We start from the raw sequence: 23,772 nt of genomic DNA, 5'->3' as shown, positions 1-23,772 counted from the left end.
CTGTCGTTTCGCCAGACAGCATTGTTGCGTCCCAATGCCAATCTCCATAACAATGAAAAATTAGAGGCTGATTGTGGGGGTTCCAGGGCCGCGAGCGGAATAAAATTTATATTTTCGTAATCAGTACGGCGGCGGCTTTCGATTGATACCCGTTTTATCAAATTTGATGCTCGGCAAGTCGGTCAAAAATCACCGTCGAATTGCCTGTAGCCAAATGGAAACTGTGACGTGATACAATTTCATTGAACCGTGCGATTTGCTTGTGTCGACACCATATAGGACACTATGGTTATACTATAGAGGATGTAGGATGGAGTGACGACCCATTGTTCTCTTCAATTGAATGCATTATGACGCTTTAGATAGGTCATGGTCTAGTGCTTAGGGACCGATGTTCTGTTGCGAATCAAAACTGTGTACGGTAAGTAGCCCGTAGGTGAGTACTGCGCTGTCATTTTGTTACTTGTATATGTCTATAAGTCTGGTGGCCTGATTGGTTTGGATGAAGATATGATATGGGAGGATTGGGAGGGAGTGATGGAAGAACTTATATATTTCTTCGGAGGCTTGGATAACTGGAGAGGAGCTTCGTGTGCAGAATGTTCTGCCAACTTTCCCACAATAAAGGAGCTTAAAAACACGCCAAATCCCATGATCATCCAACTCCCGACAGCAACATGGATGATAATAGAGCGATCTCCATACTGAGGACTGCATGTGATTCAGCCAACTGCTTGATAAAATCAGTTCCACCATTCGAGCAGCTTTATCTAGATTCTATTTCATCATTCATAGAGGAGCTTAATTCCAGATATAACATTTGCCACCAAGCTTCTTCGTTGTTTGGCTTTCCACAATTAGGTGCTGCAGGTTTTGCTAAAGGTTTTCGATGAGTTGGTGCGTGTAAGAGGAAGAGCCTATTACTTCTGCTTTTGGTGTGAATCGGCATAAGTCCGGTAAGGAATTATCATTTGCAAAATATTGTCAAAATAGTAGATGGTTTGATATTCACTTATGACGTAAATATGGTATTCATTAATTTAGGCTCTCGAGATGCGTAATAATTCCTGAGGTGGTCAGTAACAAAGTAGGCCCTGCTTCTACATTTTCTAAGTAGCCGATATAGGCTTACTCTAGCAGATTTTACCCACTTACATGTACTACCGGTGGTTATTTTTTTCACTACCTGTTAACTTACAGTAAAGGTGAGGCAAAAGTACTTACTTTTTGCACTCTAAATTTTGTAAAGTAAGATTTTAGTTAGGGATTATAGCCATCATGTGTATGATTTAAAATGCCATAAAGAGGGATTGCAACAGTAACTACTTGAGTACATTTCAAATATTATACATCCTCCTGAAGTGGTTTTTACATGCCGTGCTGGCAAATTTTTCCAGATAATGGAGAGAAAGAAATACCGCCTAAAATATCCGTCAGGTAAGTTCACTGGTATTCTATTCAGATTTTCATTCTCCATGGAAAGGAAGCATCAAAACAAACAGTAAACAGTATCCTCGGATAAATTCGTCAAGACCATTGATATCAAAAGTGGGTTGATTTAATAGTTTTACAGACTTGTGTGGAGTGGAGATCGTGGAGGATGTACTGGACAAGTCCGTTATGCACTTTAATAGGATTTTTTAACATAGTTTTGTTCGCTATGCCTTTCAGAAAAAGCAAGCCAAAATTTCTAAATATTCAAAAGGGTTACGTGGTGGATTGAAGGAGGTATCTAAAGTAGGTGAAAATTAGCCTTTCTCCAAACAGTTTTTTTCCCTATGGGACGAGTGCTGCCTATTCCCATAGGGGTTCCTTCTGTCGCCAAGGAAACCAATGCAAAGGTTGGAACCTTGACGTGGTGTGTTGGCTTTTTACACTAATACCGACCGGCAGCGTCTCTCAATGCAAATCACTTGTAAATTAAATGATCTTTATTGAAAACTGAATAGACTCTTGAAGGTACAGAGCTCAAACATACAATAAAATCATATTGAAATAAACCCCAATATTTTCGGCTGACACTCATCGGGGATAATTGCTAGCAACAACAATTCTCTACTAGTTGCTGACGATCACGCCTGATGAGTGTCAGCTGAAAATATTCGGGTTTATTTTAATTTAAATGAAGATCGTCCTGGACAGTTGAACAAAGAACAATCATCATATGAACCACATGGAGTACTTTGTCTGTTTTATTTTCTGTTGTACCTTGTTTTCAGATCATATTTTCTGCAGACTGTGTATGCCGTAGAATCGTTCCGTACTGAGAACAGATATACCTATGGTATCAAATTAGCACATTCGTCAATGTTGCTCAACAGCGTCATAAAAAAAAATCGGTTACGAACTTACAACTTGACACTGTGGAGCTCTGTACACCAACACAAAGTCTCATTCCCAACCTATACATTGGATACGTCAAATTTCAAAAAGTAACAGACATTAGCAATTGCATATATATATTAAAAAATTGCTGAAGAGTTGAAAATTTCAAATCACAATTCTGAATCAGTTGGCTGAACTTTTCTATCCATGAAATGCAGCTGAGTCAATAATCAGACTGCTTGAAAGAAAAATCATGAAAAATAGTTTCATGGTAACATAATATGAATTGATGACCCATAATTCATTCAATTTATAATGTAGGCAACCTCAACCAAAAAAAAAGTGATACAATGAAAAGACAGGAAGATGTCGAAGCGACTAGGAGTAGTCTATGGAATCTGACACCCACCTTGGCCTAGGCGATGTCAAGAGGAGGCATGCACACTGAATGAAAGTAAAGAAGATAGTATAGAAAAAGAAAGCGACAAGAAATAGGGTGGCATGTCATGGAAAGCGAGATCGATAGGTCAGTCGTGGTCCGGTAATATTGAGGATGGACTGTATTTATTTAGTAGTAATTGCTTGTATTTCGACTTGAATGTGGACATGCTTGTCGACTGTCGGATGGCCGGCGGGATACTGTTCCACACATCAGGTCCGGCATATTTAATAGAGCGGTGATCTTTTCGGTCGATCATATGATATTTGGACGACGTGGACGCGCGTGTGTTGTACTTGTGCGCTTTTGATTCCGAGCTAAAGAAGTCATTGAAATATTCGGGGCAACGACCGCAGTGGAACTGATACACAAACTTGGCGATTTCTTCATCATATCCTCATTCTTCGATGAACAAGTTACCATTTCTCTTACTGAAGCTCCAGACGTCTGCATAAAATATAAGGGTATATGTGAATCATGTTTAAAACCGCAATCACTCGATGTATGATTACTTACCCCTGTATGATTTACTTAATTTTTGTTATGAGAGGACAACATCCTTGATTTCTATGTGTTGAAGTTTCTCTGGAAGTTGCTCCCAAACTGCAGGTCATTTTTCTACCTCCTTCGGTAACTTCGAGTATCAGGTTCACTGGGACCATTAGGCAGCTTCTAATGGATAAGATATTCATGATGCTTCCTCTCATCTGCTTCCGGCACTAAATCAGGTCTACGAATCCTGAAGAATAATATTTTTTGTTCTTTACTAGCCCGTTTATTAGAGTAACTGCAGCCTTAAATCGCGCAATCAGTCGCCATATTCCGTACACCAACTGTTCAACTGCACCTGTTATGAGAACAGACCTGGCGAATAACTAAATCGCGAGAAAATCGTCTAACAGCAGAATAAAACGCCATTCCACAAGTGCTGCAGCTGATATTATTTACCTTAGCGACGCGCGTTGTCCCTAATCACTCAAGCGTAGCCAGCCTAAACGGAGAACAATGGGTCGTCACTCCAATAGAGGATGTAGGATGGAGTGACGACCCATTGTTCTCCGTTTAGGCTGGCTACGTTTGAGTGATTAGGGACAACGCGCGTCGCTAAGGTAAATAAAATCAGCTGCAGCGCTTGTGGAATGGCATTTTATTCTGCTGTTAGACGATTTTCTCGCGAGTTAGTTATTCGCCAGGTCTGTTCTCATAACAGGTGCAGTTGAACAGTTAGTGTAGGGCATCCCTAAAAGACGGAGAAGCGGAGGCAGCGGAGACAGCGGAGGCAGCGGAGAACGGACCCTAAAACGCGGAAACAGCGGAGACAGCGGAGAGAGCCAAAAATGCCGATTCCTAAAAGACGGAGTTAGCGGAGGAAGCGGAGAGCGGAGCTTTCGGTCATTAACCTTTATAGACACGCGCGACATAGCGGACGGATAATGAAAGCGGAGTTCGGGGCCCAGCGAAATGGACATAGCGGACGGTTATATAATATAGAAAGCGCAGATCAAGGCGTATCGGAAGATGTTTCGAAGCAGTGGAGAATAACGGAGAAGTCAGCCATGCAAGTTAAAGGCCAATTGGGCGACTGATTGCCCGTCGATGAGATGACATAACGGACGGATACTGAAAGCGGAGTTCGGGGCGTATCGGAAGATGTTTCGAAGCAGTGGAGAATAACGGAGAAGTCAGCCATGCTATTTCAAGGCCAATTTGGCGACTGATTGCCCGTCGATGAGATGACATAGCGGACGGATACTGAAAGCGGAGTTCGGGGCCCCGCGAAATAGACATAGCGGACGGTTATATAATATAGAAAGCGGAGATCATGGCGTATCGAAAGATGTTTCGAAGCAGTGGAGAATAACGGAGAAGTCAGCCATGCAAGTTAAAGGCCAATTGGGCGACTGATTGCCCGTCGATGAGATGACATAACGGACGGATACTGAAAGCGGAGTTCGGGGCGTATCGGAAGATGTTTCGAAGCAGTGGAGAATAACGGAGAAGTCAGCAATGCGAGTTCAAGGCCAATTTGGCGACTGATTGCCCATCGATGAGATGACATAGCGGGCGGTTATATAATACAAGGAAAGCGGAGTTCGGGGCGTATCAGAAGATGTTTCGAAGCAGTGGAGAATAACGGAGAAGTCAGCCATGCGAGTTCAAGGCCAATTTGGCGACTGATTGCCCGTCGATGAGATGACATAACGGACGGATACTGAAAGCGGAGTTCGGGGCGTATCGGAAGATGTTTCGAAGCAGTGGAGAATAACGGAGAAGTCAGCCATGCTATTTCAAGGCCAATTTGGCGACTGATTGCCCGTCGATGAGATGACATAGCGGACGGATGCTGAAAGCGGAGTTCGGGGCCCCGCGAAATAGACATAGCGGACGGTTATATAATATAGAAAGCGGAGATCATGGCGTATCGAAAGATGTTTCGAAGCAGTGGAGAATAACGGAGAAGTCAGCCATGCAAGTTAAAGGCCAATTGGGCGACTGATTGCCCGTTGATGAGATGACATAGCGGGCGGTTATATAATACAAGGAAAGTGGAGTTCGGGGCGTATCAGAAGATGTTTCGAAGCAGTGGAGAATAACGGAGAAGTCAGCCATGCGAGTTCAAGGCCAATTTGGCGACTGATTGCCCGTCGATGAGATGACATAGCGGACGGATACTGAAAGCGGAGTTCGGGGCCCCGCGAAATAGACATAGCGGACGGGTATATAATATAGAAAGCGGAGATCAGGGCGTATCGGAAGATGTTTCGACGCAGTGGAGAATAACGGAGAAGTCAGCCATGCGAGTTCAAGGCCAATTTGGCGACTGATTGCTCGTCGATGAGATGACATAGCGGGCGGTTATATAATACAAGGAAAGCGGAGTTCGGGGCGTATCAGAAGATGTTTCGAAGCAGTGGAGAATAACGGAGAAGTCAGCCATGCGAGTTCAAGGCCAATTTGGCGACTGATTGCTCGTCGATGAGATGACATAGCGGGCGGTTATATAATACAAGGAAAGTGGAGTTCGGGGCGTATCAGAAGATGTTTCGAAGCAGTGGAGAATAACGGAGAAGTCAGCCATGCGAGTTCAAGGCCAATTTGGCGACTGATTGCCCGTCGATGAGATGACATAGCGGACGGATACTGAAAGCGGAGTTCGGGGCCCCGCGAAATAGACATAGCGGACGGTTATATAATATAGAAAGCGGAGATCAGGGCGTATCGGAAGATGTTTCGAAGCAGTGGAGAATAACGGAGAAGTCAGCCATGCAAGTTGAAGGCCAATTTGGCGACTGATTGCCCATCGATGAGATGACATAGCGGGCGGTTATATAATACAAGGAAAGCGGAGTTCGGGGCGTATCAGAAGATGTTTCGAAGCAGTGGAGAATAACGGAGAAGTCAGCAATGCGTGTTCAAGGCCAATTTGGCGACTGATTGCCCATCGATGAGATGACATAGCGGGCGGTTATATAATACAAGGAAAGCGGAGTTCGGGGCGTATCAGAAGATGTTTCGAAGCAGTGGAGAATAACGGAGAAGTCAGCCATGCAAGTTAAAGGCCAATTGGGCGACTGATTGCCCGTCGATGAGATGACATAACGGACGGATACTGAAAGCGGAGTTCGGGGCGTATCGGAAGATGTTTCGAAGCAGTGGAGAATAACGGAGAAGTCAGCAATGCGAGTTCAAGGCCAATTTGGCGACTGATTGCCCGTCGATGAGATGACATAGCGGACGGATACTGAAAGCGGAGTTCGGGGCCCCGCGAAATAGACATAGCGGACGGTTATATAATGTACTTACTCAAGGAGATCTGATTTTCACTACTTCTACTTCGTAATATTTTGTGATCTACTTACTTTTCGCTATTTTCAGTTTGTCAAGTAGAAGTAGCCTTATCCTCCAATCAGAAAGATAGCCTGAGGAATTTCGGGGCTGTTTTCACGGAGTATCCACATCTAATTTTCATAAAAGTTGAGTAAAGCCCAGAATTTTCATCGCGTTTCGCGCGCAGTGGATGCGGCATAAATAAAGCTACACTATATGGCTATGGCATTTTTACGATGCACCATATTTTTATTAGCGTTTACTAATCGCGGAAGGTGTTTACGCCGTATCCTATACAATTCTCCGTATTGCGCTTTGACTAAACTGCGGGCCTTATAATATGGAGGAGGGTGCGATACCATGATATTTTCTAAAATCAATACTAGCATTTTTATTTCATGATGCGGAAGAATGCTTATGCTGTCGAAAATTGGATAGTTCCTGGTATGCATCAATATGAATCAAGCTCGACACCTTTCGCGTAGCTCAATTTCCACGTTTTGACAATCCATGCGAACGAATTACGATCGTTTTCACAACTACTTACTTACTTGAGTAGATTTAAAGTCAGTCAATTCTACTGCTGCTTCAAGTAGTTTTAGGTTTCTTATGGAAAACATACTTCTACTCGTACTTGAGTAAATTTTTTCGTCGCTACTTCTACTTGAGTAGTTTTCTTGACTACTTTGATCACCTCTGAATATATAGCAATGTTACATAAGAAGTTAATCATGCTCTATCGCCGTATGGCTTCATCGTTGGCTGTGTAGGCTATTCCCAAATAGGCGGACATTTTTGACCATAAGAAAGTCTTCCAAAAGCGGTTAATTGCTCATACAACGCACTGTTTTATCATTTAGGTATAAAACGTAGCATCAGGATAGGTAGAAAAGACTGTATGATGTATGTTACTGAAAAAACACACACAAATTGTTGTGTACAATATATAGCGATCTTCAAATCCTAACAAGAACCGGATCCACGGCGATGCGGGTAGGCGATACGGCGCCTCAGCAGACAAATGCAATACACAATGCGGTGGATGACCTGGCGCTTTATGAATGTACGCAATGTTAGATCATCGCAATACCCCTGATAAAACCGTCCGGCCCCGCGTATATGGCTGAAATATCAGCAACGCGGTGCGGGTACCACTATACCCATTATCAGTAATCCAATAAATAACATGTGCTTATACCTGAAAACTTCAGGATTAAGTATGATGTTTCATTATTTGGAAATATTTGCTCTGGCTATTACAGTATGTCAAATAGTCCTTAAATTGTTATTGAGCTTGGGAGATAATATATATCTTTAGTCTTTACCGATTTGAAATGAATTGTATGTGCGGTAAGCTATAGTTGAATAGTTTGAGCTAGGTTGATATTTCGTGTGTGTAGCGATTACAGATAGCGGTAATTGCAGGAAATAGGCTACTGGGCAACAAACATCACATCTAAACCCGCGGATCGCCAGATCACGAGCAATTAATAAAACCGCAGAGGTCTGCGAGCAGTCATCAGCTGTCAAATCTATTGAGTAAAGACTCGAAACTGCAGAATGATCTTCTAGCCAGTGCCGGTCCCAAGCTCGCGAAATCAGGCAGGGTAAAACTTGAAACGCCACGAGTTGAGCTATAGTCTGCAATTACAGCTAAACGTCGAATATGACAGCCCTTTCATATACTCGAGAGGACAAGCACAACTCCAGGCAGATGCGAGATATGAGGGTCGTAGCAGTACAGTATCTCTAAATTTAATATTGAGTTATTTCTATGTAGACCGACTCTGATCTCTTCAACGTTTCTTGCATTGATACAATTTATTGGGGAATTAGTATATTCAAGATATGAGTTGTAAATGGGACAGTGTCGTCTTGAAAGTAGGCTAGCCTCCACTGATTAAAATGAAAATTTCATAAATATTAGGTAGCAAAAATGGGAAACATAATATGGATCCGATGTGCCGCGACCCGTATTCCGATGTTTTTTAATCGAGTTCAAAATTGGACAATGTGTTATTGATGTGAATACAAGCAAAAAATTACAAATTTACACGGGCAGTGGCGATCTAAGATGGTTGTCTGGACGGGTCCAATTATCTGCGGTTTCGTACTCTATTCTCTATTTTTGCTGATAATTAGCCTATAGGCGGAGGCCCTAGGGATGGTGCGGACGTGAGGTTCACGTTCGCGTTTTGTGTGTGATACTCGGGAATTTAGAGGTTCGCGTTCACAAACGAACCTTGGTAGGCTCTGCACTGTGAAGTGAATCTTTTTCGTATATTACAATTTGCTCAATGTCAATGTATTGATAGTCACAGGCCGAATACATTTTACGGTCGGGCATAGACCGTTGAGGCGTAAGCTTATATTCCCGTGCAAGTCCTCGTCGAAATTGGTGACAAAACGACGGATGATATTGATTTCATGGGATTATTATAGCATTGTGTACATCAGCGCTTTTCAACCTGTGTGACGGTTCGTATACTCATGAGAATGAAAAAAATTGCTGTGCGAATGGCGAAGGTGTGGTGTGAATGAAAATTCGGATGAGGCATTGTACAATATGAAATTGGTGACCTGAACTAGGCTAAATATCTACAGTTAGGTTTCCAGCTCAACATGCACATTGCACATGTCCACAGATGCAAGGAATGAATTACAGAAAAAGTGGCTAGAAAACGTTTTTAAGGCATGGGAGACGTACCGAAAACCATTGCTTTTTGAAAGCCGGTCAATTCTGAACAACCCTAGTGTGCATGCACAATGCGCATGCAACGAGCGAGTTCATAATGCCTATATTCGACTCATTCATTTCGAGGCCAACCCCTTCGGCATCGGGGCGTGAGGCACTTTATAGCTTAAGCTACATAGATAGCCAATTTGCTGCACATCTGAACAAAATGTTGTTCAGTATCTTCATATTCTTTTTTGTATGACAACTTTCGGTTCGTTTGTGCCAGGGGTGGGCAACATACGGCCCGCGGGCCGGATCCGGCCCGCGGACAGTTTTCTGTCTTATATAATAATGTGGCCCGCGGCTACAGTCTCCCGAGATTCCCCACTACTTGCTTACTACGTCAAATATTAGTGGCTGTATGTTATTATTAGGGCGATTTTTTTTGGACATGTCAAAAAAAGTCAAAATTAGGTCAAAATTGTAGCGTTAGGTCAAAATTTGTCAAAATTGTATACAAAATCAAACATTTTTTGACCTCTACATTTCGTTTGTATCGTAGATTTTGCGCTGTCTGTGAACTTATCATTTGATAATTTACAGCTTGTAGCCTACTTTATAATCCTACCGTTGTAAAGGTCCCATCGTCTGCTCATTGTGAATCATAAACGGTCAAATGAAACAAATAGTGACATGGTTTTATGGTCAACGTACCGCAATATCCTAACTGAAGCAAGACTGCTTGGACATTGCATGGTTCTTACATTAAGAAACGCAAGCTGAAAAATTGTGATATAGACAACATTGTCAGAATGAAGCAACACGGTGCGTCACCAGCTACAATGGTAATTTACACCAGGCCGATATTTCTTATTTTTGATTCAGTAGCTGCTGACTTGTAACACGGCTGGGCCACTTTTCAAATGTCGTAGAAGCCGCGGTCTGCATGAATTCAATATCGAGATAAAATAGGCCATACAGTTGAACAACGACCCTATCTCGTTACCCACTCAGCCCTAAAGAATTGATATCTCGGTAAATTTGGGGTACCGGGCTTATCGAACGCCTTGCAATCTTAATTAGTGATTGCACCGTGTGTTGATTGATCAGAGAGAAGCAAACATGGCGGCGCCTGTATGACTATGCTGTTCTCAAATCCACACTGTCTTCGTCAATATCGGCGAGAAATGCCTTTGACGTGACATTGCTGTCGTTAAAATACATTCAATAAATGCGATTTACATCTTCTATATGTGGATAACTGGGGGACTAATGTATCGATTCAGCAATACGGCCCGCCAAGTACCTAATTTTCCTGTATCCGGCCCGCCGACTGGAGAAGTTGCCCGCTCCTGGTTTGTGCGAATGAAATTTCTTTTGCAAAAAAGTGTGGATGAAACTCAAAAATTAATACAACACGTAACTGAAATGTTAGACATGACGTCACACAGACATGACGTTCACACAGAACCTGAACCGTTCCGGGGTACACAGTACACACCATCACTAGAGCAGTTACTTACGACGTTGAGCATTTCTACGCGTGCGTCGGCTAAACAACGCTTTTTTGCATGCATATTAAACTCTATCTTCGTTCCTCGATTTCACTGACTTGCGTAGTGGACTTGCGTAGTGGTGCGGCGCGACTTTAGTGCCATGTATTTCAAACATTATCACATAGCCAGTGTATTGAATCTATAGCCTACTTGCAATATATTTCATTAAAAATGCAATTATGGCCGTTTTTCTAGTCCTATAGATAGGCCTATGCAGTTTTGATGTAAAGTTCAAAGTATGCTTCAGCTTGGAAATAGATCTCTGAGTTACGCAAGAGCAAGAGAAATTTTGGAAAATCCTGAAAATGTTTGGGATAAACCGGCAGTACTACCCAAAGGTGGCGAAGGTTATTTGTATCGCTCTCCCTGTCAATCAGGACGATCCGACTTCCAGTGCGACCAATATAGATTCATACACAAGGGGAAATGTCGCGACGTTAAAGGAGAGGTATGCAAGCGATATTATGAATTGAAGGATCCAAACGGCAAGCTTAGAGAAACGTTGCCCGGGTTTAAGCGACACGTGTATTCACTGATTTTAGAAGAAGAAAGAAATACTGAGTCCGGCACCATATATCTTGTACACTATATGGGTGACACTACTCTGCATCGAGACAGTTCACACGGCAATGCAATAAAGAAAAAAGATTCAGTGTTCGTACACACCTCGCGGGCGTGCCTGGACGAAATCAAAAAGGACGACAAAAATACACCCAAACAAACGTATGTCGATTTACAAGCCAAAGGAATGAGGCAATCGGATCAATCTAGAATGCCCACAGACAGACCGCGGGATGTGAAACAATGCGAAAATATGAAATACGCAAATCGGCAGTCGCTTCGAATTTCCAAGGACACGGTTTATAATGCTGTAGAAATGTCAGTTCACACCGGTGACTTTGTCAGAAAGATCGAAATAATTCCCGACATAACTATCCGTATGGCACACAGCGATATGCTTGATGAGACTAGAAATATATTGAAAATCTCAATGAAGAATACGGAACTACCCCAAGTGCTATCCTACGATACAACTTTCTCCCTAGGGGACTTTTACGTTTCCATTTTAGTGTGCCGCAATGTGCTAATGAAGGGGGACCCAATATTCCCAGTTGCATTCATGGTGCATGAGAAAAAGTTCATGACAAACCATGAACAGATGTTCCGCGACATATTGCATTGCCTCGGTATGGATAAATGCTCAAACATTCCGTTTGTGACTGACCGGGAAAAAGGCATAACTAAACCACTCCATGATTACTTTCCAGACTTGCCAAAGTTTTATTGTCTGAACCATATCCTCAATGATGCAAAAAGATGGCTTCGCGAACACTCTTTTAAAACACACGAAGTGAGCATTCTATTGGGTGATATACGCAAGTTGGTTTTGTCGGATGGAGAAGATCAATTCAACGATAAATATCGTACGCTGGCAAATGGATGGACAGGCAAATTCAGAGAATATTTTGACAAACATTTGAAGGGTGACATTTCCAGAAATACCTGCAGATTCAGAACGAAATATTTTTCCGCTTTTAGTGAGAGCCCACCCACTAACAATATTAGCGAGTCAATGAACAACGTTTTGAAGGCTGCGAGCGGGCGTAAAGAAATGACATTGGATGCCATCATATTATGGATGCATAATCTGCAGACGAACTACTTACATGATTTTCGCCGTGCGGAATGCGGACATGGGGAATATCAACTTAAAACGGAATTTAGTTACATGAGAAAAAAACTCGAACATATCAAATTTCCTAAAATGTTGACGCTTGACGATATCATAAGTGAAATCAACAATGACCAAAATGTGACAAAATTCTTCAGGTCAAACAATAAGTTGAATCAAAGATTCTCCCAGCGCGCTATGGCGAGGTGGTGCGGGATAAATAATATGGTTGGGTTCTCGTCGACCAATGGTGTGTTCACGGTTGCTTCAATGACTCAACGTCAAGTTCATTGCGTCAGGTATTTCCCAAAGCCTTCCTCATGTACTTGCCCAAGCACAACAATATGCTATCATATTCTAGCTGTAGCGATGTCATTAAAAGACAACAGCACACAGAAAGCGGTCCCCTGCAATTTGAGTCAGCTCCTGAAAAATCGCAAGGGTAGGACCAGGAAGTCCGGTCGGAAAAGGCCTCGCCGGGTAGATTTTGACTATACCGTAAATAGTACACCAGCTCACCATTCAACACCAAGAAAACAGCAACCCAAACAACCGCTATTGCATTCTGATCTATCAATGATATCCGACGAGCAGATGTCTGAAATCAATGAAGAAACAGCGCCATTGGACTTGACGACCGACTCTGTGAAGCTGCCCGCCCTCAATGATTACCCTTGGCTTTCGTCGTCAAAGGAAAATAAAGATCCGCAGCATGTGATACGCCAATGCTTGAAACCTGAGCAATGGCTAGATGATGAAACAATAGAGCGAGCGATAGAAGCATTTTGTACCGAAAAACCTTTGGTTTTGTTTTTCACCTCGTACAGGTATCAATGGAGTGAACAAGATCACAATGTGCCGTCGCTGTGCCGATTTGCGCGTAAGCACCAAGCAGCGAACAAAGACTTCTTCATTTTTCTAGTGCATGTTCCAAATCACTGGATACTGACAGTAGTTAACTTGAGTACCAAAACTATACTGGTGATGGACTCTTTTATATCTCCTAATCGGACGAGATATGAGGGTATTTTTCGCAACTCATTCAAAATTGTCAGTGCTTGCTTCAGGGTTGCGAATGTGAGATGCACAATTGACGAGTGGCAGTTTTTTCTGTGCAGGGACGTTAAACAACAGGAGAACACATTTGACTGCGGCATACATGTGATAGCAAATGCTTATTGCGTGACAAATAATTTACCTTTAGCGCGTGATTTTCCGTCGGGAAAGTGCCGAGTCTGGGTAGATTACTTGGCAGGGATTCGAGAACGGTCAACTGAGAACCAACTGCCAACCGGCCGTCGACCGACTGACGAAACGCAATCAGAATCCGGTTGTATTTTGGGTGATTGGAATGCAATATCAGAAAGTGATATTACATATGCAGAGCTAGCCGATTCCTCATCTGCCATTGGTGTCATGAATAAATCGAAATGGGATAATTGCGACAGCAGCTTATGTAAAGGTAGTAAAGACCAAGATCAGCAGATAATGTGTGTGAAATGTCGAAGATGGTTCCACAAGTCCTGCCTAGTCGATGAAAAGGCTGATGAGATGACATACTTCATTTGCTACCGCAAAAACTGCTTAGCTGCTAAAATTCAGCCGTGAACTTTTATTTAACTTTTTATCATGACTGTATATTTTCTTCGTTTCATTCATCGTTTCATTTTGGTAACATATGTATATAATTTGTAAAAGATATTTCGTTAATGAAGTGACATGTGTTAGCAAATAAGGAGAAGATCGAGTCGAGCAAAGGTGGATTGTTAAGGCCAGGCAAAATGCCTCGATATTGGGTTCATAGCAAGTAGTTACGGAGTTCGCACTATAGTCACTAGTGCAGAGGTCTCAAACTAGAATGTGCTCACGGGCCAATTTCCTGGTTTGATGGCGTCGCACGCCGCAGCACCAATAACGCTGATCTACAGGATTTTTGCGCCAGGACTTCTTCGGGTCAATTATACCTAATTTGGGGGCGCTGAATACGAATCTGACGTTATTTTTGCTATATCACATCACGTTGTTCAGATATTATATATGTTGAATATCTCTACTTATTCGAGGTAATCAAGTAGATTTGGGCTATTTCCGGTACTTACTGAAGTGGTAATGTTTCGCAATTACTTCAACATCTACCTGAACAGTATTCTGGATGAACTAATTACATTTACAATTCGGTTTTTGTAAAGTAGAAAGTAGTTCAGTATAATATTCCACAACTATCATCAGTTAAATTGTCATACGAAACGCGTCCGCTATGTCATCTCATCGATGGGCAAGCAATCACCAAATTGGCCTGAAATTCGCATGGCTGACTTCTCCGTTATTCTCCACTGCTTCGAAACATCTTCCGATACGCCCTGATCTCCGCTTTCTATATTATATAACCGTCCGCTATGTCTATTTCGCGGGGCCCCGAACTCCGCTTTCAGTATCCGTCCGCTATGTCATCTCATCGACGGGCAATCAGTCGCCAAATTGGCCTTGAACTCGCATGGCTGACTTCTCCGTTATTCTCCACTGCTTCGAAACATCTTCTGATACGCCCCGAACTCCACTTTCCTTGTATTATATAACCGCCCGCTATGTCATCTCATCGACGAGCAATCAGTCGCCAAATTGGCCTTGAACTCGCATGGCTGACTTCTCCGTTATTCTCCACTGCTTCGAAACATCTTCTGATACGCCCCGAACTCCGCTTTCCTTGTATTATATAACCGCCCGCTATGTCATCTCATCGACGAGCAATCAGTCGCCAAATTGGCCTTGAACTCGCATGGCTGACTTCTCCGTTATTCTCCACTGCTTCGAAACATCTTCCGATACGCCCTGATCTCCGCTTTCTATATTATATAACCGTCCGCTATGTCTATTTCGCGGGGCCCCGAACTCCGCTTTCAGTATCCGTCCGCTATGTCATCTCATCGACGGGCAATCAGTCGCCAAATTGGCCTTGAACTCGCATGGCTGACTTCTCCGTTATTCTCCACTGCTTCGAAACATCTTCTGATACGCCCCGAACTCCACTTTCCTTGTATTATATAACCGCCCGCTATGTCATCTCATCGACGAGCAATCAGTCGCCAAATTGGCCTTGAACTCGCATGGCTGACTTCTCCGTTATTCTCCACTGCTTCGAAACATCTTCTGATACGCCCCGAACTCCGCTTTCCTTGTATTATATAACCGCCCGCTATGTCATCTCATCGACGAGCAATCAGTCGCCAAATTGGCCTTGAACTCGCATGGCTGACTTCTCCGTTATTCTCCACTGCTTCGAAACATCTTCTGATACGCCCCGAACTCCGCTTTCCTTGTATTATATAACCGCCCGCTATGTCATCTCATCGATGGGCAAGCAATCACCAAATTGGCCTGAAATTCGCATGGCTGACTTCTCCGTTATTCTCCACTGCTTCGAAACATCTTCTGATACGCCCCGAACTCCGCTTTCCTTGTATTATATAACCGCCCGCTATGTCATCTCATCGATGGGCAAGCAATCACCAAATTGGCCTGAAATTCGCATGGCTGACTTCTCCGTTATTCTCCACTGCTTCGAAACATCTTCCGATACGCCCCGAACTCCGCTTTCAGTATCCGTCCGTTATGTCATCTCATCGACGGGCAATCAGTCGCCCAATTGGCCTTTAACTTGCATGGCTGACTTCTCCGTTATTCTCCACTGCTTCGAAACATCTTCCGATACGCCCTGATCTCCGCTTTCTATATTATATAACCGTCCGCTATGTCTATTTCGCGGGGCCCCGAACTCCGCTTTCAGTATCCGTCCGCTATGTCATCTCATCGACGGGCAATCAGTCGCCAAATTGGCCTTGAAATAGCATGGCTGACTTCTCCGTTATTCTCCACTGTTTCGAAACATCTTCCGATACGCCCCGAACTCCGCTTTCAGTATCCGTCCGTTATGTCATCTCATCGACGGGCAATCAGTCGCCCAATTGGCCTTTAACTTGCATGGCTGACTTCTCCGTTATTCTCCACTGCTTCGAAACATCTTCCGATACGCCCTGATCTCCGCTTTCTATATTATATAACCGTCCGCTATGACTATTTCGCGGGGCCCCGAACTCCGCTTTCAGTATCCGTCCGTTATGTCATCTCATCGACGGGCAATCAGTCGCCAAATTGGCCTTGAACTCGCATGGCTGACTTCTCCGTTATTCTCCACTGCTTCGAAACATCTTCTGATACGCCCCGAACTCCGCTTTCCTTGTATTATATAACCGCCCGCTATGTCATCTCATCGATGGGCAATCAGTCGCCAAATTGGCCTTGAACTCGCATTGCTGACTTCTCCGTTATTCTCCACTGCTTCGAAACATCTTCCGATACGCCCCGAACTCCGCTTTCAGTATCCGTCCGTTATGTCATCTCATCGACGGGCAATCAGTCGCCCAATTGGCCTTTAACTTGCATGGCTGACTTCTCCGTTATTCTCCACTGCTTCGAAACATCTTCCGATACGCCCTGATCTCCGCTTTCTATATTATATAACCGTCCGCTATGACTATTTCGCGGGGCCCCGAACTCCGCTTTCAGTATCCGTCCGTTATGTCATCTCATCGACGGGCAATCAGTCGCCAAATTGGCCTTGAACTCGCATGGCTGACTTCTCCGTTATTCTCCACTGCTTCGAAACATCTTCTGATACGCCCCGAACTCCGCTTTCTTTGTATTATATAACCGCCCGCTATGTCATCTCATCGATGGGCAATCAGTCGCCAAATTGGCCTTGAACTCGCATTGCTGACTTCTCCGTTATTCTCCACTGCTACGAAACATCTTCCGATACGCCCCGAACTCCGCTTTCAGTATCCGTCCGTTATGTCATCTCATCGACGGGCAATCAGTCGCCCAATTGGCCTTTAACTTGCATGGCTGACTTCTCCGTTATTCTCCACTGCTTCGAAACATCTTTCGATACGCCATGATCTCCGCTTTCTATATTATATAACCGTCCGCTATGTCTATTTCGCGGGGCCCCGAACTCCGCTTTCAGTATCCGTCCGCTATGTCATCTCATCGACGGGCAATCAGTCGCCAAATTGGCCTTGAAATAGCATGGCTGACTTCTCCGTTATTCTCCACTGCTTCGAAACATCTTCCGATACGCCCCGAACTCCGCTTTCAGTATCCGTCCGTTATGTCATCTCATCGACGGGCAATCAGTCGCCCCATTGGCCTTTAACTTGCATGGCTGACTTCTCCGTTATTCTCCACTGCTTCGAAACATCTTCCGATACGCCTTGATCTGCGCTTTCTATATTATATAACCGTCCGCTATGTCCATTTCGCTGGGCCCCGAACTCCGCTTTCATTATCCGTCCGCTATGTCGCGCGTGTCTATAAAGGTTAATGACCGAAAGCTCCGCTCTCCGCTTCCTCCGCTAACTCCGTCTTTTAGGAATCGGCATTTTTGGCTCTCTCCGCTGTCTCCGCTGTTTCCGCGTTTTAGGGTCCGTTCTCCGCTGCCTCCGCTGTCTCCGCTGCCTCCGCTTCTCCGTCTTTTAGGGATGCCCGTTAGTGTACGGAATATGGCGACTCATTGCGCGATTTAAGGCTGCAGTTACTCTAATAAACGGGCTAGTAAAGAACAAAAAAGATCATTCTTCAGGATTCGTAGACCTGATTTAGTGCCGGAAGCAGATGAGAGGAAGCATCATGAATATCTTATCCATTGGAAGCTGCCCGATGGTCCCAGTGAACCTGATACTCGAATTTGCCGAAGGAGGTAGACAAATGACCTGCAGTTCGGGAGCAACTTCCAGAGAAACTCCAACACATAGAAATCAAGGATGTTGTCCTCTCATGACAAAAATTAATTAAATCATACAGGAGTAAGCAATCATATATCGAGTGATTGCAGTTTTAAACATGATTCTCATATACCCTTTTATTTTATGCAGACGTCTGGAGCTTCAGTAAGATAAATGGTAACTTGTTCAATGACTTCTTTACCTCGGAATCAAAAGCGCACAAGTACAACACACGCGCGTCCACGTCGTCCAAATATCATATGATCGACCGAAAAGATCATCGCTCTATCAAATATGCCGGACCTAATGTGTGGAACAGTATCCCGCCGGCCATCCGGCAGTCGACGAGCATGTCCACATTCAAGTCGAAATACAAGTAATTACTACTAAATAAATACAGTCCATCCTCAAGATTACCGGACCGCGACTGACCTATCGATCTCGCTTTCCATGACATGCCGCCCTATTCCTTGTCGCTTTCTTTTTCTATACTATCTTCTTCACTTTCATTCAGTGGGCATGCCTCCTCTTGATATCGCCTAGGCCAAGGTGGGTGTCAGATTCCATAGACTACTCCTAGTCGCTTCGACATCTTCCTGTCTTTTCATTGTATCGCATTTTTTGTGGTGTATTGAACTAATAAAATTGCTAATAAATCAATGATGATGATGATGATGAAATTGTATCAATCTTGGGGTAGCCTACATTATAAATTGAATGAATTATGGGTGATCAATTCATATTATGTTACTATGAAACTAATTTTCAGGATTTTTTTTTCAAGCAGTCTTAATATTGACTCAGCTGCATTTCATGGATAGAAAAGTTCAGCCTAACTGATTCAGAATTGTGATTTGAAATTTTCTACTCTTCATCAATTTTTGAATATACATATGCAATTTCTAATGTCTGTTACTTTTTGAAATTTGGCGTATCCAATGTATAGGTTGGGAATGAGACTTTGTGTTGGTGTACAGAGCTCCACAGTGTGAAGTTGTAAGTTTGTAACCGATTTTTTTTATGACGCTATTGAGCAACATTGACGAATGTGCTAATTTGATACCATTGGTATATCTGTTCTCAGTATGGAACAATTATACGGCATCCACAGTCTGCAGAAAATATGATCTGAAAACAAGGTACAGCAGAAAATATTCAAACAGACAAAGTACTCCACGTGGTTCAGATGATGATTGTTCAACGGTCCTGGACCATCTTCATTTAAATTAAAATAAACCCGAATATTTTCAGCTGAAACTCATCAGGCGTGATCGTCAGCAACTAGTAGAGAATTGTTGTTGCTAGCAATTATCCCCGATGAGTGTCAGCCGAAAATATTGGGGTTTATTTCAATATGATTTTATTGTATGTTTGAGCTCTGTACCTTCAAGAGTCTATTCAGTTTTCAATAAAGATTATTTAATTTACAAGTGATTTGTATTGAGAGACGCTGCCGGTCGGTATTAGTGTAAAAAGCCAACACACCACGTCAAGGTTCCAACCTTTGCATTGGTTTCCTTGGCGACAGAAGGAACCCCCATGGGAATAGGCAGCACTCGTCCCATAGGGAAAAAAACTGTTTGAAGAAAGGCTAATTTTCACCTACTTTAGATACCTCCTTTAATCCATCATGTAACCCTTTTGAATATTTAGAAATTTTGGCTTGCTTTTTCTGAAAGGTATAGCGAACAAAACTATGTTAAAAAATCCTATTAAAGTGCATCATGGACTTGTCCAGTACATCCTCCACGATCTCCACACTTTCATAAGTTTGTAAAACTATTAAATCAACCAACTTTTGATATCAATGGTCTTGACGAATTTATCCGAGGATACTGTTAACTGTTTGTTTTGATGCTTCCTTTCCATGGAGAATGAAAATCTGAATAGAATACCAGTGAACTTACCTGACGGATATTTTAGCGGTATTTCTTTCTCTCCATTATCTGGAAAAAATTGCCAGCACGGCATGTAAAAACCACTTCAGGTGGATGTATAATATTTGAAATGTACTCAAGTAAGTAGTTACTGTTGCAATCCCTCTTTATGCCTCTTTATGGCATTTTAAATCATACACATGATGGCTATATCCCAAACTAAAATCTTACTTTACAAAATTGAGAGTGCAAAAAGTAAGTACTTTTGCCTCACCTTTACTGTAAGTTAACAGGTAGTGAAAAAAAATAACCACCGGTAATACATGTAAGTGGGTAAAATCTGCTAGAGTAAGCCTATATCGGCTACTTAGAAAATGTAGAAGCAGGGCCTACTTTGTTACCGACCATCTCAGGAATTATTACGCATCTCGAGAGCCTAATAATGAATATCATATTTACGTCATAAGTGAATATCAAACCATCTACTATTTTGACAATATTTTGCAAATGATAATTCCTTACCTGACTCATGCCCATTGACACCAAAAGCAGAAGTAACAGGCTCCTCCTCTTACACGCACCAACTCATCGAAAACCTTTAGCAAAACCATTGCAGCAGCTAATTGTGGAAAGCCAAACATCGAAGAAGCTTGGTGGCAAATGTTAAAATAATATTGGTAAAACTGGTTCAATCACGCCAACTCCACAATATCTGGAATTAAGCTCCTCTATGAATGATGAAATATAATATAGATTAAGCTGCTCGAATGGTGGAACTGATTTTATCAAGCAGTTGGCTGACTCACATGCAGCCGTCAGTACGGAGATCGCTCTATCATCATTCATGTTGCTGTCGGGAGTTGGATGATCATGGGTTTTGGCGTGTTTTTAAGCTCCTTTATTGTGGGAAAGGTGGCAGAACATTCTGCACACGAAGCTCCTCTCCAGTTATCCAAGCCTCCGAAGAAATATATAATTTCTTCCGTCACTCAAACCCAATCCTCCCATATCATTTCTTCATCCACACCAATCAGACCACCAGACTATAGACATATACAAGTAACAAAATGACAGCGCAGTACTCACCTACGGGGTACTTGCCGTACACAGTTTTGATTCGCAACAGAACATCGGTCCCTAAGCACTAGACCATGACCTATCTAAAGCGTTATAATGCATTCAATTGAAGAGAACAATGGGTCGTCACTCCATCCTACATCCTCTATAGTTATACTATAGAAATTAAACATGGAACGGCAACGACCGATTTTGCAGCTTCGTTCCGCTTCGCTGAGGCTGGAGTGGAGAATTGTTTTGCGTAAGCGACTGTAGGATTTCTGGCAATCCAAAAGCTATCTTCCCGAGCGCAGAAATTACTGAATGTGGTCTTGATCGAAAGCTACTGTTGCACTGATTCCGAAAATATAAATTAAAATATTGATCAGGCACTGATCCACCTAGAATCTGTCCTCCAAGTCTGAAATATCGGCATTTGAATGTAGTCTTGAAATATATATATATATGCATACCTGTTACGTCAACGCATGATTCTTCCTGCTTGTATACTGTATAACAGTTTACAGGAGGGGTTCTTAACTTCCCTTGTATAACGGGGCGCAAAGCAAAAGACGCCGCGGCCGCAGAACACCATGCATTTGTGGGCTACTATTAAATTTAGGCTACTGTAGCCTATCTATCAGTCGAATACAGGCTTTTAGCACATTTTATGCATTCTAAAGCATTAACGGACAGCGTTCGTAAGTTTGCTGTTGCTATTTTTCGTGAGAATATCTATCTTCCAGCGGCGCAAGTAAATCTATTCGCGGAGCGTGCAATACATCCGATACCAAGTCGGTACATGCCAGAGATTGGCATGGATTAGGATTTGAAAATACGCATTTGTGAAATTTTGTTGGATTTGGATTGGATTAGGATTATTATTTTTTTCTGAACGGATTAGGATTTGGATTGGATTTACCGATTTTCTGAGAGATTGATATGTTGTGTGGCGAATGGCGACAAACTTTATTCAGAAGAGTTATTAATGTAGGGGAGACCGGGGACAATTGTAACACTTTTTGTATTTTCCAACATTACGTGTTTTTCTCGTGGAAATTTCACTTCCAACATTATATATATAGAAGCCAACAACTCGATAGTCGAAAACTAAATTGGAACTCAATCAATAATCAATCATGGAAATTTTGGGTCGCAAAAATCGCTGCTCAAATGTTACAATCGCCCCGTACCCAGGGGCAATTGTACCACCCTTACTGGGCAATTATAACAGTGTTATTTATAACTAAACACAAACGAAATGAACAACGAAAACGGAAGCACAAATTGTAATATTGCATGAAACTAAAGGAAGAGACGTTTGAACGCTTCCAGGCTACGCTCCATCGCATTTATGGCATCTGAATGCAATATCACCCTTCGTGTCTTGTTCAAGCTTAAAGTGTACAAGAGACACATTCATTCCATCATATCTCTACACATATTCGGCCTCTTCTACCAAGGTTCTGTTGTTCAGCGTACATAATGGGTTGGTCATTCGGTCACCTGCGAAGGTGCGAAACCGACCTGGCTAACATATCTTGGTTGAATGGGCCGATGATAGTATAGCAAAACGAGGACGCAACATTGTGTGGCGTCAAAGCTATAATGACATTCTTCAGTGCTGTACAAAATTAAAATAAATTATTCACATCAAATATCAAAATGTAAGTGGGCCATGATCAAAGTCAGAGGACGAGAATTCAGTCATGACCATTGAAGTTCGACACACCAAAAGTCGATCAACAAGAGAAAGGGTGGTTGAATCACGAAAATAACCGAACCGTCAGATTCACATCACCACTATTGTATGGCCGTTTCGACAGATCATCATATTAGAATTGGTATCGCAAGGTAGAGAGAGAGAGAGAGAGAGAGTCTTTATTTTCATCGAACCAAAATACATAACAAACGGCAGTGATGGTGGTACAGAAAATATGCGTGCACAGTATTCGGTATTAGATAGGAATGATCGATAAGACCGTGAAGGTCATCTAGTCTGATCACACCAGCATCAAACAGGTACACTTGACTCAGAACAGTCTGGCTGTGAAAAAATGTTTAGTTAGGAAAGGAAAATATAAAAAAAAAATTAAACAATGGTAGCAAATGATCAATGAAGCAATGTCTGGGCGAGGTAGGGCAACAGTGTTAGTGTAACGACAAGAGGTGATCAAGTAGGGCTTTTTTAAATCTATTATAAGGCAATTCACGGATATGTGATGGTAATGCATTCCAGATGATAGGTCCCGAGTAGTCGATAGATCTCTTAGTTAGGTTGCTATTGGGTTGGGGTAAGTAGACGTTTCCTTTAGACGAAGATCTCGTGTAACGGGAATGGACATGTTTAGCAGGTATCTGTTCTGGTGAACTTCTGGCTGTTGCAAGATTATTCTGCAGTAGATTAATGGTAATACCCAGTGGTGGCTTTTGGGGTGGGCGAGGTGGGCGGTTGCCCGGGCCCCCCTGGTCGAACCCCCCCTCTTTGGTTTATGCGCTTTTTTCAAGGATAATAGTGAATAAACATGGAAATCCGTGTACCAAGTAAGAAGATGATTTCGT

The 23,772-nt window shown here is 42.8% G+C and overlaps 1 protein-coding gene and 1 long non-coding RNA gene across 2 annotated transcripts in view; one reads left to right on the top strand and one right to left on the bottom strand.

The window, feature by feature from the left end:
- The window catches only part of LOC145453621 (uncharacterized), a 181,558-nt gene that overhangs the window by 117,472 nt on the left and 40,314 nt on the right, over positions 1–23,772 (top strand). The window lies entirely within an intron of this gene.
- LOC145453628 (uncharacterized) lies at positions 1,053–19,787 on the bottom strand. The gene is made up of 2 exons (XR_013919849.1): positions 19,706–19,787; positions 1,053–2,015 (listed from the first exon to the last, which is right to left on the bottom strand). It is a non-coding gene; the product is annotated as an uncharacterized LOC145453628 (long non-coding RNA).

Source organism: Botryllus schlosseri, chromosome 13 (assembly GCF_051294905.1).
Source record: "Botryllus schlosseri isolate E-star chromosome 13, Bs_hap1, whole genome shotgun sequence".
NCBI lineage: Eukaryota > Metazoa > Chordata > Ascidiacea > Stolidobranchia > Styelidae > Botryllus > Botryllus schlosseri.
The sequence above is the reverse complement of the archived record's forward strand: the minus strand, read 5'-3'. Positions and strand labels throughout refer to the sequence as shown.